A 20,316-nucleotide genomic window follows, 5' to 3' on the forward strand; every position below is an offset into this window, starting at 1 on the left:
TGGGGGGGGGGGAACGATAGAATGGTGTGCATACATTCAAATGTGCCTTCATAAAATGCAGGAAGCCACAGAATACCAGAATACCATGGAACTATTTACTAGGCATATGATATTTAGCCAGGAATTACTAACATTTTATTTTAGTGTGACATCCATCAGTTAAACGCAGTTGCACTTCTTATTCTTTCCAAAATCAAAGCACACCTATATTTAAAGATGAAAATACTCCTATTTATGCTAATTAATAATACTGTATTTGTGTAAGTTCACTTTACAGAGTCTCAAAGTAGTGCACAAAGATGACATTGCTAGGCATATGACATGTAAAAAAGGCAGTGCAAACAGTGGTATACAGGTAATCCCAAAAAGAGATCACTGGAGCTGAAGTTCATCTAGAATATGGTCTTTCTAGATATATATTGCCTTTATAAATACTCCTCTGTATGCCTGAGATATTATCATGATTATTATTATTAACCAATTTTAGTATTATCTACTAAAGGATGACACTGAAAATGCAGGCCCCATTAGCACACAGATCTACCTCAATAAATTTGGAGTCTTGCAAATAAAATTAATTTTCTTACCCGTATATTGATCATTTCGTATCTCAAAGCATGAGATAGGTACAAACTTGGGACGAAAACAAATTTATCGAGTAGATCTGCTACTCTAATGTGGTATGTTAATTGAAGGTGGGAAAGACTGAAATGAAAGACACCATCATTCTGTTTCAAGATTCTTGGGAGGAAAATTGTGTGTGTTCCTTATGGACTCCTAGTCAAGTAGAGAAACTAGACGAATTCTCTGTGAAAGCTGTGCAGTTAAGTGACTGAGACTGGATTCTGTTATAATATGGTGAGTGTTTCCTGCTGTCTCTTGAGTAATCTTGCAGCTGCTTTAGTTAGAAAATCAGTGATATTGTTTTCCTCCAAAAGCAGGAACTTGGTGGCCTGGCTAATAAGATTAAACAACACTGCCCCCAATCTGTAAAGTATTAAGTACTGTGGCATATTCCAGTCTCCCCACCCACTGCACCTCCACCTTTTTTTTCCTATGCTACTTTTTAAGCTATTTTGTGGAGACAGTACTTTGTGTAGCTGTTTTTCTGAGGACAGGACTTAGGCTATTGACTTACTTCATTTTTTTTCTCTAAGAACTAAGTGACGTGTTTGCGTTAGGACCATGTTTTTTTCAAAGAAAATTATTGTTGAGTGAAAGTACTAATATGCAGGGAAAAATAGGAAATTATTATGCTGTAAAAATAACTTGGAAAGAGTCTCAGATTGTTCAGAGAGGGAAGAGAGCCTTCCAAGAAGTGATCACATTCTCACACTCTCACACTGAGCTTTAAACACATTCTTTATCTTTAAAAGGAAACAGAAGAGAATCAGTAAATCAAATGTAGTTATGGGCTTGTCTGCAAAACTATATCATTCTGAAATAAGGCGTTGGGACTGGACATTTGAAACAAGAATTGTCAGTGCCAAGACGTCTTGTCCCTTGAGAAAAGTGGGTATGTCTTTCATTAGACAATACCTTTCCTGCATCCCCTGATTGTTTTTCTTCATCATTGTCTAAAGATAGCAGTTATGGTGGCTGCTCTGGGTGAACCTTTAGCTACACATTAAAAACCAGACTATATTTTTGTACTGAAATGAATAAGCTTCTAAAATCCCTAAGGTTTGAGTTTTGTTTTTTACTATCTATTTGTTTGAAAAGGAAATAGAATTTCTTACCAAAAAATCTCCGCCTTTTTGTTTGGGTTTTTTTTTTGGGGGGGGGGGAAGTGTTTAAAGACCACATGTTCTAGCTGCAACTTTCTAAATTTGTTTTGTGATAAAGATTTCACTGCCAGTAACCTGAGTTTCTCTATTGCTCCAGCATGAGATTACTAGGCAGTTCTGTAATTACTTCTTTTCCTGACTGGCACAGAATTCCTGTCTGTCTGGAGTACTTCAGAAATTGCTTATTTTAGAGAAAAGAAGTCAACAGCATCCGTGGTTTTCCAGTTTATCCAGAGTAGCTTTATCTTTTATCACATTTTGAAAGATTAGTATTTTTTAAATTAAATAGTTCTGTTTAGAAGTAAATTTTGCTCAGATAAAGAGAAAATACAGCGTTAGTTGCTAAAAACGGATGAAGTGTACCACCTGGAAGCATATCCTTTATTTCTTATGTTCTGACAGAAAAGGAGATAAATGAGTATGTTAGAGGCACAATGTTTCTGTAAATATTGTATTGTTGTTAGCATAATTTACTTCTGTATCCCTAATAAAAACAAAACTTTTAAAGCTTATTTTAACTTAATCATATATAAAATGGTAACACTGCTACTTCAAAGGCTTAAAAATTCTAAATGATTTGGCATGAACTGTACTGTGACAGTAACTTTGTAATTTCCTTGTTGGCTTTTTTGTAATGTTCCTTGCCATATATGACATCTGTCTTGTGAAACAAAAAAGGGCTAGAGAGACCGTAGTGTCCCTCTGCCTCCAAATACTGTCCCCCTGCGCAGTGTGGGAGCATTGTTTCAGGTGGTACTAGTTGCTACGGGCCTAAGCTGCCACATGGCATGCTAGCAGCTCAACAGCATGGGTGATGAGCACCCTGGTGCTTGAGCTTATACCTTGGTACCATTTGACTAAACAGGATAGGCAGAGCAGCAGTACCTCGGATAAGGTTTTTTAAATGGGCCCATTTGCCAAATTCAGAACAAGACTTTTAGGGGTATTCAGTTCCACCAATTTCTTTCTTTTCTGAGTGCTTCAAATACATGAAATAAATGAGTAATAAAAGCATTTGCTTAGGAGTCTTTAGTCCCCACATTCAGTACTATGTATGCAAGCTATATAATTACTGTTTAATGAAAAAACATGAGCAGGCCTAGGAGATTAAAGCCTCCTTTTTGTTTTTGGCCTCTAAGTCTTGCTTTCCTCAGGACTGATTGGCAAAAACCCAAGCTGAAGGTAAGAGATTCTTCACATGCTGATAGGGGCGCTCTCCTAGGAGATGGGAGAAGCTGATTTGGTGTCATTCAAGCAATGAAAGGCCTAGAATCCAATCTACTGTTTCCTCTTCAGCTGCTATTGAATAATGCAGTGTCCTAACCACTGCTGCTGCATAACAGTGTGCAGCAAAGGTATGTGTCCCAAAGGAGGGGGAGATATCCTTAACCTCTGCCAAAACTTAGTTCTAGAAAAGCTCTTAGGCAGCAGATGTAAATTTGTGCCTGACCTAAGTCTCACCAAGGAGGGAGACAGGCTGAACAGCAATAAATGGCCTTCTGTAACCTGCTGTCTGAGCTATCATAAGTATGTCTCTCGTTAAAACTGTTAAGAATGTGCGAGTTCTGGTGCATTTTTGTTGCTAGGTACTGCTGTTGGAGGGCTAAACTGTGTAGCTCCATACATTCACCCATCTTTGTTGGTTGGGTAGAGCACTACTTAGTGAGAATAGCAGTGTTTTGTATGCTGTTCGCGTGGGCATAAATGGCTACACAGAGGACAAAGTTCTAAAGAATTAGGTCAGTAGGGTTTATATCTAATTAGGCCTCTAATCCTACAAACCACTTATGGTTTTGCATTATTATATGTTCATTGTGTCTTAAATGGGACTGCTCATCTGAGTGAAGTTTTGGGTGTAATTGCATGCAGGATCAGATCTGGGCAATCACATTTTAGCTTACTATTCACACTGTAGCACTGTTACAAATCAGATGTCTCTGATGTTACCCCTTGCCCAGACAGGGTGAAGGGGTATCTGAAACTGAATCTGTGTGATGGCTTGCACTCCATTTCCATGGCTGTCCAAACCAAGCACTTACACAAAGGCATGTCAGAGAGAGTATTTTAACTGTTAAGAGAGTCGTAAGGCATAGATTTTCAATGTAGAAGGTCATGAGGCTGCAGTTTTACTGGGTTATGTGCTGTATTTGCATAGACAGATATTCAGCCAGTTAATGGTAGTGCAGAATGCTTTAATGATTTTCATTTGCATCAAGCTGTTCTCACCTCGTAGGAACATAATGGATAAATAAAAGAGGCCCTTTGTTTGCTCTTCATGAAAGTTACCAGTGATTAAGTGGTGCTGAGGGAACAGACTCATGCTCTCATTTGAAAAAAAAAATAAAACCAACAACAAAACTGTCCATCAAAGCTGACTTCAAAGTGACCTACTTCATTTTGATTTAAAATGGCACTTGAATAATTTTATTTTAATGTTATGCACATTTTCTAACTCAAAACACAGAACTGGTCACTCCTAACTGAAAATACAGAAATGGTTATTACATCAGACAAAAAATACTCATCGTTTGTTAGGGTGCTCTTTATAGTGTTGAATTACAAACAAAGCTCTATACGCTTAGATCAGTATTTCTTCCAAATTTATTCAGCAGTCACTTCTGTTATTAAAAATTACGTCCAGAATGTAGTTGTGGGCAAATTAATACTTTTTGCACTCTACTATGATGTTTCATAAGAAAGTGCGTGCCAGGGGCTTGCTAGAGAAAATTTTGTCATGATTCCTTAAGGTGTTCCCTCTAAGATTTATTCTTATATAGAGAGTCTCCCTGTGGAAGATTTCTCCAAACCTTCCTGGAACACGGCATATTCTCGCAAAGGTGTAGAGACTTCCACACTATGCCTTGGCCCCTGGTAGCCCAGCCTCAGCTTCTTGGCCTCCTCTGCCGTGCATGAGTTCAAAAGCCCTTTCTTGAAAAGGGCTCGAAGGAAGTTAGCATAGTCTTGGGCTATGTTATATTTTTAGGCGTTTTCTGAAGGATTTCATTTGCAGTTCAGCCTTTTTCGGGGTAATCCTGGAAAAAAATCTGAGTGGCCTTCACAGCTCTTTGAGAATAAAGCTCTCTTCTTAAATACCTGTGTGTCAGAACAGTCATGCTTAAATTTTTGTTCCTAATTTATAGGAACATCATGATTCCATTGCCCGGATTTCAGCATTGGCACCTTGGTGCCAGTATTTTTTTATTACATTTTTCTAAATATGTTAAGAGTTTCAACTTTGTGTCACATTGAGACGCATGGCCAAGACACTACATCCCAAATACCCAAATTTTCAGTAGTCTCCATTTAGGGTACAAGGGTACTACTCTGTTCCTGATAGCGGATAGGATGGACAGGCTTTCAAGTACTTGGGTCTTTTGTTTTCAGTTAATAACTTCCAGTCCTTTCAGTTTCTAACCTCCTGCCTTGGAGATAGTGATCACGAGTACTTCTTGTGGCATTCAACTTCTCTCTCTCAACCCTGTGTCATTTAAATCAAGATACAGAACTTGGACTTCATTTTCACAGAATTAATAGGATATTTGGGGAACACAGAATACGCAAATTCAGACCTGCTGAATACATAATTTTATGGCCCTTCTGTTTTGCATTGGCTTTGTAATTTGTCCAGTGTTTGACTGAGGGCTAATTAAATTACTGAATTTACAATGAGAATATATTAGACCTATATTAATCCTTCCCTTCACTGATTTTAATTTTTTACTCCTTCAGTTAATTTTCTTTTAAATCTGCCTTTGTGTTCTCAGTGTGGCATAAAAGGACTAGTCAACAGCCTGAATACAGAGGCAGCTGAGGAAAATTTCTGTCTGCAATCAATCTCCCCACTGCAGGAAGAGTGCTGGATATCCTTACATGTACAATAAAGATGGCTGAATTCAGCAATCACTGCCTGACCAGCATAACAATTCCTTAGCGATTTATGGCAGGTTGGGAGAGCAAGGGTTTAGGATTACATCTAAGAAGAGATCTGTGCATGTGAGGATATGACTCTCTGTTTTGAGTTAGGTATAAAAAACCTATTTGGAGATACATGTGATTTCAGTTTATAGCAAGGTGCAAAGTGTCTTCGCACATGGAAATAAGATCCTTTACTGACAATGTACGTCAGTACATATAGATAAAAATGTATTTTACATGTATTATCAATGTAGGTTTTTTACATCTTGTGGGTTTACAGCCTCACAATGGCCTTGATCATCTTAATCTAGGTTTTTAGTCATGCACTTATGTGCAACATATGGAAATATAACTTACAAAGTATATGACTAAGGAGATATTACAGAAATCCTAGAAGTGAAGGTGAAGCATTGTAGCTGATTCTGACAGAATTACAGACACTCCTTGCTGTAGTAGGAAAACTTTGTTCAAAACCAAGAATGTTCTTATGGTTTTAATTGAGTGGCAGAAAATTACTTCTGTGTGGTCATCCCTGCTAAGAGATTCTTTAAAACCAACATTTTCCATTTTCCCTTGTTTATTTCTTTTTTGGCTAGTAGTTGCCTCCATGAATGGGATTTATAAACTGTAAATCTAAGGAGGATAAAATGTTTTCTGGAGAATTTGATCCAGATGTATATTACTGTTTCAATAAGTATCTTTTAAGTTTTTAGGGTAAAGAAGGTTTTTTGGTAGATTTTAGGGGGTTTGGGTTTTGGTGTTTTGTTTTTTTTTTTTCGTTTTGTATGTTTGTTTGTTTTTAATATCCTGGTTAACTTTAAGCAGCCAAATTCTTGCTGAATAAAACTCCATGAAAGTCAATAGTATTTCAGCAGGGATTCATGTGGCCTTTGGGTTTTGGACTGTATCATATTGCAAGCTCCTAAAATAAGACGGTTTGGAAAGCTACAGGCTTCCCATCTTTTTTGTCTGGAAAAGTTATAAAATGGAACAGGCAAGCTTTTCACTGAGCTGCTGAGAATGCAGTTCTGGCTATGCAATCAGGACTAAATAAGGAGCAAGATCTGCACTAAAAATAGAAATGGAGGCTGATCCAACTGCAGCATGAGTTATAATCCTCACACAGCAAAGGGCTGGTAGGTTCAACTAAGGACACTCAGTTACAGAGAATCAGATAAACTTTATCCTGCTCCTAAAAAGCCATCAGATCCTAGCTCCTCTAACCAGATTTTTACCAGTCAGCAGAACTATTATTTACTCCTGCAAATTATTTAACATTATTTCAGATTCAGATTTTTTTTAAGGGAGAGGATTATATTTGCCACATAGTAAGAGGAAAATGTGGGTTGGGTTTATGTAAATGTGTTTGAAGAATATGGGGGGAAATGACACAGAGAGATTTACTGCACTTTCCTCGCAGCTGGATAAATACATTCTTATCACTCCTCTGTGCATTGAGCTAACGTGCCTGCTGACATTACGTGACTCCAAGTGGGCATGCTGAGCTGATTAGGGTATCTGGCCAAGCCTGGTACCTTGTCACGGACTGTGCTGTTCACAGTGTGTGCTTCAAGGGAAGTTAACTCTGCTTGTTTCAAGAACAAAGTACAGAACAACGTAGGTCATTCCTGCCCTTTCCCCTCCCCTTTGTTGGTAAAATAATTCAGAAAATGTTTATCTTTTATTTGTGTATTTCCTTTGAACTATCACATGCCTCATGAGCTTAAGCCAAAACTTGCCTAGGGAGTTCAAATATATCCTTTGATACAGAATAGCTTATTATTGCTTATTTATTGTTAGGAACATTTGGCTATTAAATATTTGGATTACATGAGCACAGCCAGCCACAGCTATGTTCTGCTTGCTTTCTTCGCCTTGTTCCTGTGTCTCTTTAGGCAGGGACACAGCAAGCATGAATAAATTTTCTGTACTCCAGTCTTAAAAATTAGAGATTCTGTAACAGACTTCAGTAATTCATCATATAATTTCAATTTCTTTAAATAGGATTACATATGAAAATTAACAAAATTATTAGACACCAAATCAATCTCTTCTACTTAATATTAAAAATGTTTTTATTAATTTTTAGTTTTCAGTGAGCTGCAGAATTTGTTAGTGAAATACACACTGTTCATGTACCTTTTGCCTGTTAATCACAGGAGTAGCTCAGTCAAATGGGAAGACAGCAGAACAGAAACATTTGGGTCATTTGACATATGGGAAAGCTTAGACAGCAGTGGGAGTATGTGGAAGAATAACAAAAGACGGAGATCATCAAACTTACACAGGCCAAGAACAAGGCAAATAAAATATACAGTGTCTGTGAGTCACAAATTTATTGTTTGGCTGCATTTTCCTTCCTTACCTCCCTCCGCACCATAATATGAACTACAGTATTCCCTGTTTCCATACTCCTATCCCCGTACCTCTATCTCCTCTCTTCCACGTCCCATACTGACGGCGCAACTTAGCAGAAGCTGCAAGCAGCTGCCTCGTAGAAAGGCAAGCTGCTCGACACCATCTTGCTGATGGGGAGGCACTAGCCTCCATCGCCAGCTGAGTTCAGAGGCCTTTTTTGTTTGTTTTTGTTGTATTCTCACTATTTGTACTCTTATTTGAAGATCTGTATTTTCGGGGGAAAAAAGGAGTGCGTGCAGTCCAGGAGGCATAGAGAGGGGATGGTGATTGATAGTAGCTGTGAGTGCTGAACCTGGAAATACGTGTGTCATTATGTTTTGGTCACATTCAACACTTATACTGATTAATTATTTCATTTACTGACTTAAATCTTTATAAGACTATATAGGACTTTGCATTACTTTAACTATGGGCTACACACACCCAGTCTTTGTACACCATTAGCTTTTTGGAACAAATCATTTGGTATAATAAAAGCAACATAAGCCTGCAGTGCAGATACAGTAGTTTTAGTGAATTCATTAAAATAAGCTAAATGCTTATATCAGCTTAATGATTACACTTTAAAAATGGCACCCAGTCCAACAAAGAATTGTTAAAATTATATACGGAAAGAGACAAATAATTTTAATAACATATTTTAGGTAACCAAGGGTTGTACAAAGAGGAAATGGCATTACCTGAACTCACAGTTTCAGCCCGGGTAGAGGCTGACATGAGCGTCATATCAGTTTACAATGAGTCTGGTTCTAGGTTAGAAAACAGTTGTGGTGACCTATGCAGTATAACTGAAAAGTTAAGAGAGAACTCCAAAACTGAATATGAGCAGGTGTGCAATTCTACCTTAACTGCCTTTTCACTATTGATTTTGAATGGAGTGAAAATGTGGAATAATTCTGTGGGTCCTTAAACATGCAGAATGAGTTAATTCAAATTAAGAATGTTTTTCTTAAAGAGGATTTGCTTGTTTTTTGTCAGAGCCCTTTCAAAGTACAAGGGGAGGTCACAGCTGTTCTTTTCATTGACATATAGTCTAATAAAATAAACAACATATGTAGGTGGCATAAGAGTTTAGCACATAGAACATAGGGATTTGTATATGACCTTGAAAACTGTAAATAACAAATTATGCTTAACCTTTATCCTACCACCCATCAACCTGATTTGTTAGTAAAGATTTCTGTTGGAACTGAGGTTTTCGTGTGTTACAGAGTTCAGAAAAATAAAACTTCTCTCAGCAAATGCAAGATCCACATTTAAATTCTCAGCCTTAATTCCAATTGTCCTGTCTTCTAGATTTACATAATTACTACATTTACATAGTCACTTAAGACCTTGATGTGGAGTCCAATGAAAGCAGACCTGAAACCTTGCTGAAAATCACACTTAACCCAGATTTCATACTGCAGGCATACAGCACTGACTTCAGATAAGGGCATATCGCCTGTTCTTCAGAGCCTGTTGGCATCTGGGTACCTGACTGAGTTTGGTGGGTTAGTGCACTAGCATGCTAACGCTCACAAGCAATCTGCTGGTGGTGCTTGCTGCCGTAATGTATCTGGAGTAGATAGGGCCTGGGGAGAGGGAGTGCACATTATACCATGCTTACTTCTGGTCTAAAGGACTTTTTGTTCCGTTACAGTGTAGACATAGCTGTGGTGGTCTTGTTTACCCTTAGAGGTGGAGCTTCCAAACGCTCAAGATTGAAAAACAAACCCAAAACGCATCACCCAGTTTCTTACGAGTCAAATGGGAAAATTAGCTGAATATTTCACAAATACAAATCAATTCATTCATCAGGTTGTTTTTTTTTCTTGTTGGAGACAGTGAGCTCAGAAACCCATCAACTTGCACATTTTCACAAGGAAATTTGCATTTGAATCAGACATTGAATTTCCCTTTGACTTCCTCAAACCACAGAACCCTTACCTCTCATTTCACCCTAAAATACTGTCAATTCAGGGGAATTATGCTTGCTGGACTGAAACACTAGAAAGCAGACAGATATTTCAATGCAGAATAGGTGGTTGCTGTTCTATTATATGATAGTACAAAGATGATTTTCCTGTAGGAAATGGGTAGCTCAAAGGATATAGGTTAGATCTTGACACCACACAAGTCATGACAGAAAGTTATTGTCATCTGATAGTTTTTGGATGTCCTCTTTACTGTGAAGTCAGACCCTTAAACCAGTTTCCAGTGGACAAATATCTAGAACAGAAAAGCCATCATGATTGTTAGTGATCTTATATGGCTTCATGTCAATAGTGTGAGAATGTGGCATTACTCTCTGTGCCAGGCAGAAATTAAATTATGGCACTTGCATAAAATCTTCTTTTTTTGTGTTGTGCTTAGTCTGCAGAATAGCTGGGTAAAAGATTTCAGTAGATGCTCCTCTTCAAAACATAGACAGGAAATCAAAAACATTTGAAGGTGTCTTCTCAAAATAGAGTTGTCCTGAATGGACATCTTCACAGCACAAGTCAACAAGACAATGATTTCCGTGTTCCAGGGATAGCCGTTTCTTTTTATACACACCTGTCAGTCCTCTAATTCCCAGATTACTTGGCAAAGTCAAGTAAGACTCAGCAAAATTAAGCTTTTTAATATCTACTTGCCAAAAGAGTCCTGGTTTCCAGATATCCTGAATAAAAGTATCTGTGGAACTTACAGACTTCCTGCATTTGGAGCCACTGAACCAAGGAGTGGTTTGATATCTGTACTTAAAGTTATTCCCTCTCTTAGCCGGCATGCTGGATGGCTGTTAAGAACAGGAAGTGCTGCTTTTCACCCACTCTTGATCAATGGTAAGAAGACCTCTTTGAGGCAAATGTAATTGGCAAAGAAAATGAGATTTTCCTCCTAGAGCGATGAAATATCATGAGTACATTTGAGGGGTTGCTACATGATTGTTTAAGCTATCTTCTGGCTTTAGAGCAGTGGCCAGTCCCAACAGGTTGAAGTAAGTTGAACTTGCAGAGTCTATGTTCAGTGGCTTCTCTCACCTCACTGAACTGTGGTTCTTGAAGGGTCCAGCCAAGGTGAATATGCTAGTTCTCCCATCTCAGACTGGAACCTGTGTCTGAACCCATCAGCTCCTGAGAATCCCTGTCCTTGACAAAAATTTTTTGCCCTTGATGACTTTCGCCAGCCTCCTGGAGGCCTCCTGGAGGGCATCACTTAAGTGACAAGAGTGAGGGAAAAGTACAGCTGATCCCTCTCCTGTAAATGGATGCAGAGCACTTAGTGGCATCCTCCAGTGTCTGCCAATGATGGTCATGGAGCTCCAACAGAACTAGAAAATTTGTTTTTCTGTAGTCTTCCCTCGAACCACATGATCCTGGAGACAGAGTCATCTCTCCACACTTGGGATGTAACAGGTACTTGTTAATTACAAAAGGTGAGGTATTTTAAGATATTCACTTGACTTCTCCTACCTAGTTACATTCCAGACTGCAAGTCTGTTTTTAAAATTGTTACAGCAATTCCAGGTAAACCATTAGATCATACTCTGTTAGAGCAGCATCCATGCTGGCAATTTCACCAAGAAAATTATTTATCTATCTTAGACATGTACAGAGCATCAGCCTGATGCTCTGTCTTCCCAATTCAACAGATGTTACATAGAGTATATTAGCAACTCTTGATGGGATACAACATAAAGCATTGTTCCAACTGCAGCCTCCCAAGAATCTGCCATGGAAGAAACTAATGATTGTTCTTGAGTACACTGGTGGAAATACAGGTATATATTGCATACAGATCACTGCTAGGAGGAGAACAGAAAATGAGTTACCCATCAGTAACTGATAAGTGCTAGACGTGTGCGTATCCCACACAGCCCCCATTCTCTTCTCATTATACTCCTGCACACTTGGGATTCTCGACATGCAAGGCGCACTGACTGTGCTATTGCCCAAATTAAAATCTCAAGGAGCCTCAAGGCTTACATGTGCTTTATAGGTATATCAGGCCTCACAGTCCCATCAGCAAATGTGCAACTCCAGCAGATATGCATATATACCTCTCATTGAACTCTTGGTGATATATCATAAGTAACTTTTCATTCCATCAGAGGCATGAAAAGCTTTCCGACAGGTTCTTTGTGCAGTGAAAGTAGCTGTAACTGATAGCATAAGCATGTTCAATCATACAAAGGATAAAGCGATTTTACAACCCACACACAAAGCAACAGTACGAGTACCTGAACAAAACTCATTTGGAATAGTGTAAGTTACTAGTTTTAAGGTACTATGCTTAAACTCCAAATTTTAAAACTTTCTAATGAAATGTGACATCAATAAATAGCTTGTTTTAAAGCTATATCTGCACAGCAAGCATGCAATTCTGTCAGGTAACAATATTTAAGAACCCAAGCAAAATTACCAACAAACATCACCAGGCAAAGAGTTGTAAGACAACAGTAAGCCTTCATTCCTAAAGCAAAAACAGGACTAATCCACAATGAAATAAATATTGGCAAGAACATAGCACATTTGCTCTTGAAGAATTCTGTGCATTTCCAAAGTACAGCCAAGGAAACACAGGTAGACATCTGTCTACAATCTGCATAGTTGCAGGATGTCTCTTCTGCCAATTCATCCCTTAATGAGCATTTCTCTGCAATCATACTGTTGTCATACCTTATATACAGTCGCTTGAACTTCTCAATGTCTCATAAATAACAGCACTAAACAAAACTGGGGACTAGACAGTGCAAAGCCTGATAGGAAAATAAGGATTCAGGAGACTATATCAAAAAGTAGAGAAGACTGGGAATATGAGAGCAGTGCAGAAGGGGAGCAAAAGAATAAGATCTGAGGAAAGAGTCCATGCCAGTAAATGTACTGTCCTACTCTCAAGAAAAAAAAAGAGTAAAGCACAGATGGAAACATAAGGGCATGTTCATCCAAACCCATTACAGGAAGGCAAGACCATTGTTTGTCTTCCATTCTTCACTGTGTTTTAATGCTACTTGTGTATAGAGTTGTGCATTGCGACTGTTGAGGGAAAGGTATACCTAGAATTTAGATAGACTCTTAAAAGCAAGCAGATGCCATAGAAAGAGTCATGAACCACAAAGATGGGAAATAAATGATGGTGGTCATTTGTAGAGAATGCACAGGCCTTTTGAAAGCCCCAATTTAGTTAAATAAGCTACAACTGTTACCGGCAGGTTTGTTTTCTTGTGAGTTTAACTCCAGTCTTACCTTTGCCCTTTTGTTTCAGTGAAAGACCAGCATGTACATAGGAACACAGAATTATGTTATTTTCCGTAATGATCAAACCCAAATGTTATTTTACCTTTGCCAGCTTTGTGTAGGGTGAAGTGCCATCTTGCATATTTATTTTCCTGGAGAGATTCCCAGAAGCATGCTATGCTTTTTCTTGCTCATGTCTCACTAGCTTTATTTATGAGTTGTGTACACCAGGTTTTCAGTCCCTGGGGACAGGCCTACACAGGAAATCTGTGGACAATATTGTCATGGTTTAGCCCCAGTCAGAACCAAGCACCATGCAGCTGCTCGCTCACTCCCCCCTGGTGAGATGGGGGAGAGAATTGGAAGAGTAAAAGTGAGGCAACTCATGGTTTGAGATAAAGACAGTTTAATAGGTAAAGCAAAAGCTGTGCGTGGAAGCAAAGCAAAACAAGGAATTCATTCACTCCTTCCAATCAGCAGGCAGGTGTTCAACCATCTCCAGGAAAGCAGGGCTCCATCACACATAACAGTTACTTGGGAAGACAAACGCCATTGCTCCAAACGTCCCTCCCTTCCTTCTTCTTCCCACAGCTTTATATACCAAGCATGACATCATATAGTATGGGATACCCCTTTGGTCAGTCGGGGTCAGCTGTCCTGGCTGTGCCCCCTCCCTGCTTCTTGTGCACCCGGCAGAGCACGGGGAGCTGAAAAAGTCCTTGACCAGTGTAAGTGCTACTTAGCAACAACTAAAACATCTCCACATTATCACCGCTGTTTCCAGCAAAAATCCAAAACACAGCCCCATACTAGCTACTGTGAAGAAATTTAACTCTGTCCCAGCTGAAACCAGGACAATATTTAATATGTACAAGTATGAGACTAGTAAAAAAGCAGCTACAGAATGGTACTCCAAATTGATCTAATTCAAAATTTGAGACTAGATCATGGATAGGTTAGCATCCACAGTTTAAGCCACAAACACCTTTATCTGTTTTGTCATATAGAAGGAAGAGACATAGTAAAGATTAGTAAGTTGGAAAGAAATGTTACTTAACATTTCGGGACATGACATGGTGGTGTTGGGGTGATGGTTGGACTTGATCTTAGAGGTCTTTTCCAACCTATATGATTCTGTGATTAACTCTCTCTGATGCTCTTTGGCTGCTAAATATTTAAATACTAAAGTATCACAATAGACCTTTGTAATAGGATTATGGGGTGCTAGATGAGTGAAAAATGAAGTACTGTAGCCTTATATTTGGAATACCTAGCTTCAGTACACCTCATGTTTTCGAAAGTCTCCTTTATTTCTTGGGGAATTTGAGGGGTTCAGTTTCTTAAAACTGGGCACATGGAGCTTGGGACACACAGATTTAACATAAAAACCATACTGGCATTTTTCCTTTTTAGTTGCTTCCTAGAATTAAATTATTTTTACCTGAATTGTCTCAAGTTTGAGGTGGGAGAGAAAAATCCTTTCATGTCCAACATCCAAACCTAATCTGACACACCAGACTTGCAAGTAGAATTGAAGGGAATGCTTTGGGGGAGTATATTCTGTTCAAAATATCAAAATGTGATTAAGGACAATGAGCCAACATTTCCAGGAGTCTTCTTTGCAAGTGGAAAGAAAATAATTTAAAGAGCAAATTTTCACTTTGTTTACAGAATTAAAAATTTGGTTGTTCTCTGATGACTGAGTCTAATAGCAGTATTGTTATTGTTACTGTTACTGATTCTTACTGATTGCATGGAAAGTATGCTTTAGAGGTACCTTTTTTCCTCACTATTAGATGCATGAATTCACTTTGGTTATAAAATAAATCAAGATGAGGCCCTTTTTCTGACATGCTTCGCAACTGATGAGAGCTGAATGGTATCATACTATCCCTTTGATTATACCTGTGCAATCCCATTAATTGAAAAATAACATGACCTGGGGAAACTTAATGGCTTGTAATGGTGTATAGGAAAGCTGATATACAAAGCTTGAAGTACATTTTAAACTGCAGTTGTATTTACAGGTTGGCTGCTTGAAAAAAACACAGCCAGTTTTTACCATCCCCTAGGACTTCTGTGAGATGCCATAACCCCTGGACTGTTCCTCAAAGCACAACTGATGGATAAGTATTCTGATGGGCCAAGCCAGGGAGCAAGGCATCCTCCCACCTCTCTCCTTGTCTGATTCATTTGACAAGTCAGTTTGATATTCACGTATGTGTTCTTCATCTGGCAAATGCTTCATCCCTAGTCACTTTATAACATTTGCACTAGGTGTGATGAGTGTCATCCCACGTAGCATGTTAATATGTCAGTATGGTACTTCAAGGATGCTCCTAGGCTCACCTCTGGGCCAGCTGTAGTGTCTGTAACTATAGGACTGCAAGCACAGGATCTCACTTGCAAGGTTGTCTGCATATCTGTGTGTGTCTAGTGGTTTAATACGCTGGTAGTCAGTGAGGTGATTTAACACATTGCTCAGTACAACGAACAGGCGATGTGGGGCTGCTCGTGTGCATGAGAAGCAGACGGAGTGGGGAGCACAGTGAGATGCCAGCCATAACCAAGATCGTTCTCTGAACTGCAAAAGCAGCCTTGTGGTTATACAGGCTTTCTGGTGATGATGCACAAGCGATTGCACTACTTCTGTGCCAGCCTGGGCACTCTTGCCTTGCACGTACTGGCCGCTGAGCGGGAGGGAAATGCAAGGGCTGTAAGCGTGGTGGAGGAACTAGCACTGCCAGTTGGGTTGCACTGCACATCACTGACAGACGTCAGACTGGCTGGTGATGTGCAGGACAGAACTGCTGAGGTAACATGCCATGTATCACCCATTACCCTCCTGTTTCTCCTGACACTTGAACTCCCTTTAAAGTGATTCACCCGGTGACCATAAAGAGCCAGCGGAAATGGTTGCCTCCTCTACCCTGACACCTCACAGTGCCAGCAGAGCTCCTTAGCCCTGTTCTGTGTAGCAGAGCCTTTACAGATCTTTTCATCAGGTATGGGACCAGACCAGTATGTGTGTCCTGGTGAAACAGCTGTTGCCTGTGGTAGCAGGGCACATGCGCATTCCTAGTCAGAGAGCAGAGGCTGTTGGGGTCTTCCCTCACCTGAGTCCCAGGACCTGAAGAAGACTTTTCTTAAAGGCACCTCATCCGTCACATGTGCTGCAGATGACACCTGAGTCAGGAATATAGCCCTGGCCTTGGAGGAGCAGTGCTGTTATTTATGCTGATTGTCAGCCAGAACAAGTACATCCCAAGCTTCATCCCTGAGCCAGGATGCCTTCTGCAGAGACACTGTAGCTTGTTATGTGGAGACAGCTTGGGAGAGTGGGATAAACAAGAGAGGCTGTGCTGCTGAGAAGAAGAAACAATGAGCTGCTAACTGGGGGTGAGGAGAGAACATAGCAGATGCTGGTATCTTACCCTGGTTATTGGGCCTTCAGGTACTGTCCAAAACTATAAGGGATGCTCTTGAACATGGCGTGCTGTTTGACCGACCTCTCTTGCCAATGAAATGAGGTTTACCCTGTGGTGATTCAGGTTGACTTAGATTTATATTTTTTAAACAAATCAAATTAACATATGTTACTTGTGAGTTTATGTTCAGTTTTTGTTTGGTTGGGGTTTGTTTGTTTGTTTGTATTATTTTCTTTAGTAAGAAAGAAATTGCTCAGAAGCATGACTAGGCTTGCTTGCAAGTGGTTACATTTAGCTGTAATCTGCCTGGTGAGTTGCAGGAGGAAAACTGCACTGGTTTGAACTGGATTTAGTAGCAAGGATATTTTAATCTGGGGCAGCAGAGAGAAAATTGTATAACACTGTTGTGCTGTCCTGAGTGGGAGAAGAAGCCAGTGAATTGCATGATTTTTTCCATCTTTGTAATCAGTTTGTTATGCAGAGAGCAGTGCCGTGGGATTCAGCATTTTATCTGCTGGGTTTCCCCTGGCAGCATCTGAAGAAGTTCATTATAAGTGTTTATCACATGATCCACTTAATCAAACCACTGAAACTCAGAGAACAAGTCATTCTAACAAGACCCTTCAGAGCTGCCTTATAAGCTACTTACTGATATACTCTTCCTTGGTGAGTGTACAATGAGTTTCCTTGTATCCCTGTCTATGATACAGGAAGTTCATTATCCCCAGTCCAAATTCAGACGTAAAGAGAGGAAGCAAGGCTTACAAAGAAACGACAGATAATTTGCAAAGGATTTTAGTTAGCCACTCAAATCCCAGATAGAGTCAGACTGTAAGCTCTTCATAAGAACAGCCTTCTGGTTTTCAGTGTTAGGCACAGAGCAGCTATCTGCGTAGCTGGCTTTAATGTAAAATACAGATGACACATGAGAAATTATTTACTTCTTTTGATTAGAGGTTAGCTAATGGAAGCATGTGAGAAAAAAGAGAGATCAGGACTGAAACCATGCTTTTAGCTGGGTGATAGCACATATGCTGCATAATAGTAGCAAAGCTGATCTCTGCACTGATGCAAAATGCCTTGAAAGCCTGCTAAATCCCAGCATGCGCTAGGGTTTGAGAGAGTGAGACTTGTCTGACAAGCTATGAGCTTGCAGACATGCTGTTTGCAGCCTGTGTTTGTACACTGTAGGAAAAAATGCATTTCTCTGTGATGTACCTAGGAGCTGTTCTGGTCATAAGGAGCAGGTAGGTTGAGGGCTGCTCTGCCTCCTTGAACACATTCATGCTCTGTCACAAGAAACGTGATACCAGATTTTCTGGCACTTGCTGGATTTTCTCACTGATGCTGTTTCACAGACAGTATCTCGTAAAGGCTTGCCTTTTTCCTGTCTGCTAAAGACCAGCTTGGGTACCACCACAGATGTAGGCTTGCACCTGCCTTAATGTAGAAATGTCCTGGATAATTTTCCCAAGCACCACCCTGTCTCCAGACAATAGTGCTGCTCAGCTGCACCTCTTCTTTCACCTCTGTCCTGGTTTTGGCTGGGAAGGCAGTACAGGGTCACACCAGACAGAGTGTTGATTTTGTGTGGGGATGCACAGGCTGAGCCTGATGTGGGTCTCCCGATGAACTTTTTTATTGTACTGGAAACTGCCATTGGGACAAGGAGCATCGGGCAGTTTGAGATAAGCTATTCTGTAAAACGTCAAAAACAGGGAAGTGGGCAGGACTGAGAAATCTGGGCAACAGAAACAAAAAACCCCAAGCTGGTTTGATGGGGTGATGCTTTTTCCCTAGCGCAGCTCCAGTGAAATAGGTCACAAAATTCACGCCGTTGTCCAGGCGCTGCTTTGAGGAAATGGTGAAACCTGTCTCTCCAGTGCTAACCTCAATCCAGCCCAGAGCTTTAAAATTCAACCTGTTAATTACTCCTGGGAGTAATTAACTCCAGTGTGGAGTGAGCAAGGAGTCTGGACTGCATCAATCAACAAATGTGAGGGTTTGATATGTGCCGTTTTCATTTGTTGTGTTACAGGGAAAATTACATGATGATGCTTAGTCTTTGTTTTCCATGTACGTTGTACCTGGCTGTCTTGTCTTGATGCAGCCATCGGTCTCTTGACTGCTGATATACTGGTATACCAAATTGACATTGGTATGGCTGTGTCCCCAGGAGGGACTGTGCTGCTTTAGTAGGGTGGTTTCCAGCTACTAATAAGTTAAAACAGGACAAAAAAGCCTGGAGGAAAATACTGTTTTGCTGTCTTTAACCTCTTCATTTTAAAAATACTGAATGCTAAATTATTTTACCTCTTTTAAAATAAAGCATGTAGCCAAAAAAGATGAATCTATGCTAGCTGGTTAGTTTTGCTGCTTCCTTCAATTTGATTACAGTATAATTCCCTTCCTCTCTCTCATGACTTTATCATACTCCCTGTCTGTCTTCTTGGTTTCTATTGTGCCTACTTAAACCGCCCCCTTTCATCTCTCTTCTGGGACAGTCTTACTGCTGGCTTTCTGCTGTTTCAGCTTCTACACAAGATCTTCAAGAAGGTGCTTCAGGAAAAAAGTCTCTCATGTAAGGCTGAGAGGAGAATGGACCCATAAAAATAAATATTATTTGTATGCACATAGTCCTTTAACCGGTAAGTCTCTAATAACTTTACCTAAGCAGCCAGCTTACTGTCATCTCAGCTGCTTTGGTAAAGGAGACTGGAGCAGGGCAAGTTGATAACTTTCTGCTGTTTGCAGCAATGTGGAGTGCAGTGAAGTGGAGAATAAAACTTCTGTTTTGCAAATGATTTTTTTCAGTGCCTGACCCATTGCCCTGTACGTGGGGAAGGCCAGTACTGAGCATCTGGAATAATTTCTGGTAGGGATATCTTTAGGTTGCTGTAAAGAGAAATGGCCAGTTGCCCGCTGCGTGCAGTTAATTTGGCATTCAGGAACCACTAGTGCCGGTATCGATGCTGAGGCTGGATCTTAGTGTCCCTGCACAACCTGCTTGAATGGAAGGTCTGGCTGGAAGACTGTGATGGGTGTTGTGTGCATCTGGCCACGTGCATTCACACATGCTAGTGAGATGCACACAACGCCCACTGAATATTAAAGTGATACTACCAGTTACTAACCTGACTGGATTTGGTCAGTGCCAAGCTGGGCTCAATTCTCTCTCCCAGCCTAGGGATGAAAGACTTTTTAATGCACTCACTGCTCCTGGGCCACTCAACTCAATCCCCAGTGCTGTTATCTGTTTAGAAGTCTTTCTCACTAAATTGCTTCCTTTGAAGACTGCAGGCTTTTTAACAGCAGACTGCAGCACCTGCTGCTTGCTGGAAATCCCGAGGCCAGACATGAGACCGTTACAGTGCTGTACATGCCAGTCACAAAGCATCACATTTAGCAGATTTTAACTGGAAGTAGCTGATGAAAAGCAGAACGGACATGTTGTAGGGACTGTCAGCCCAAGTAAAGTCAGGTAGGTTTGAAGAAAGCCTCTAAGATAGTGTTTCCAGAATACACTCCTTTAGAAGAAAAAAGTGGAAAATCCAAAGAATGGAGTAC

The sequence above is a fragment of the Phalacrocorax aristotelis genome, chromosome 3 (assembly GCF_949628215.1).
Source record: "Phalacrocorax aristotelis chromosome 3, bGulAri2.1, whole genome shotgun sequence".
Taxonomy (NCBI): Eukaryota; Metazoa; Chordata; class Aves; order Suliformes; family Phalacrocoracidae; genus Phalacrocorax; species Phalacrocorax aristotelis.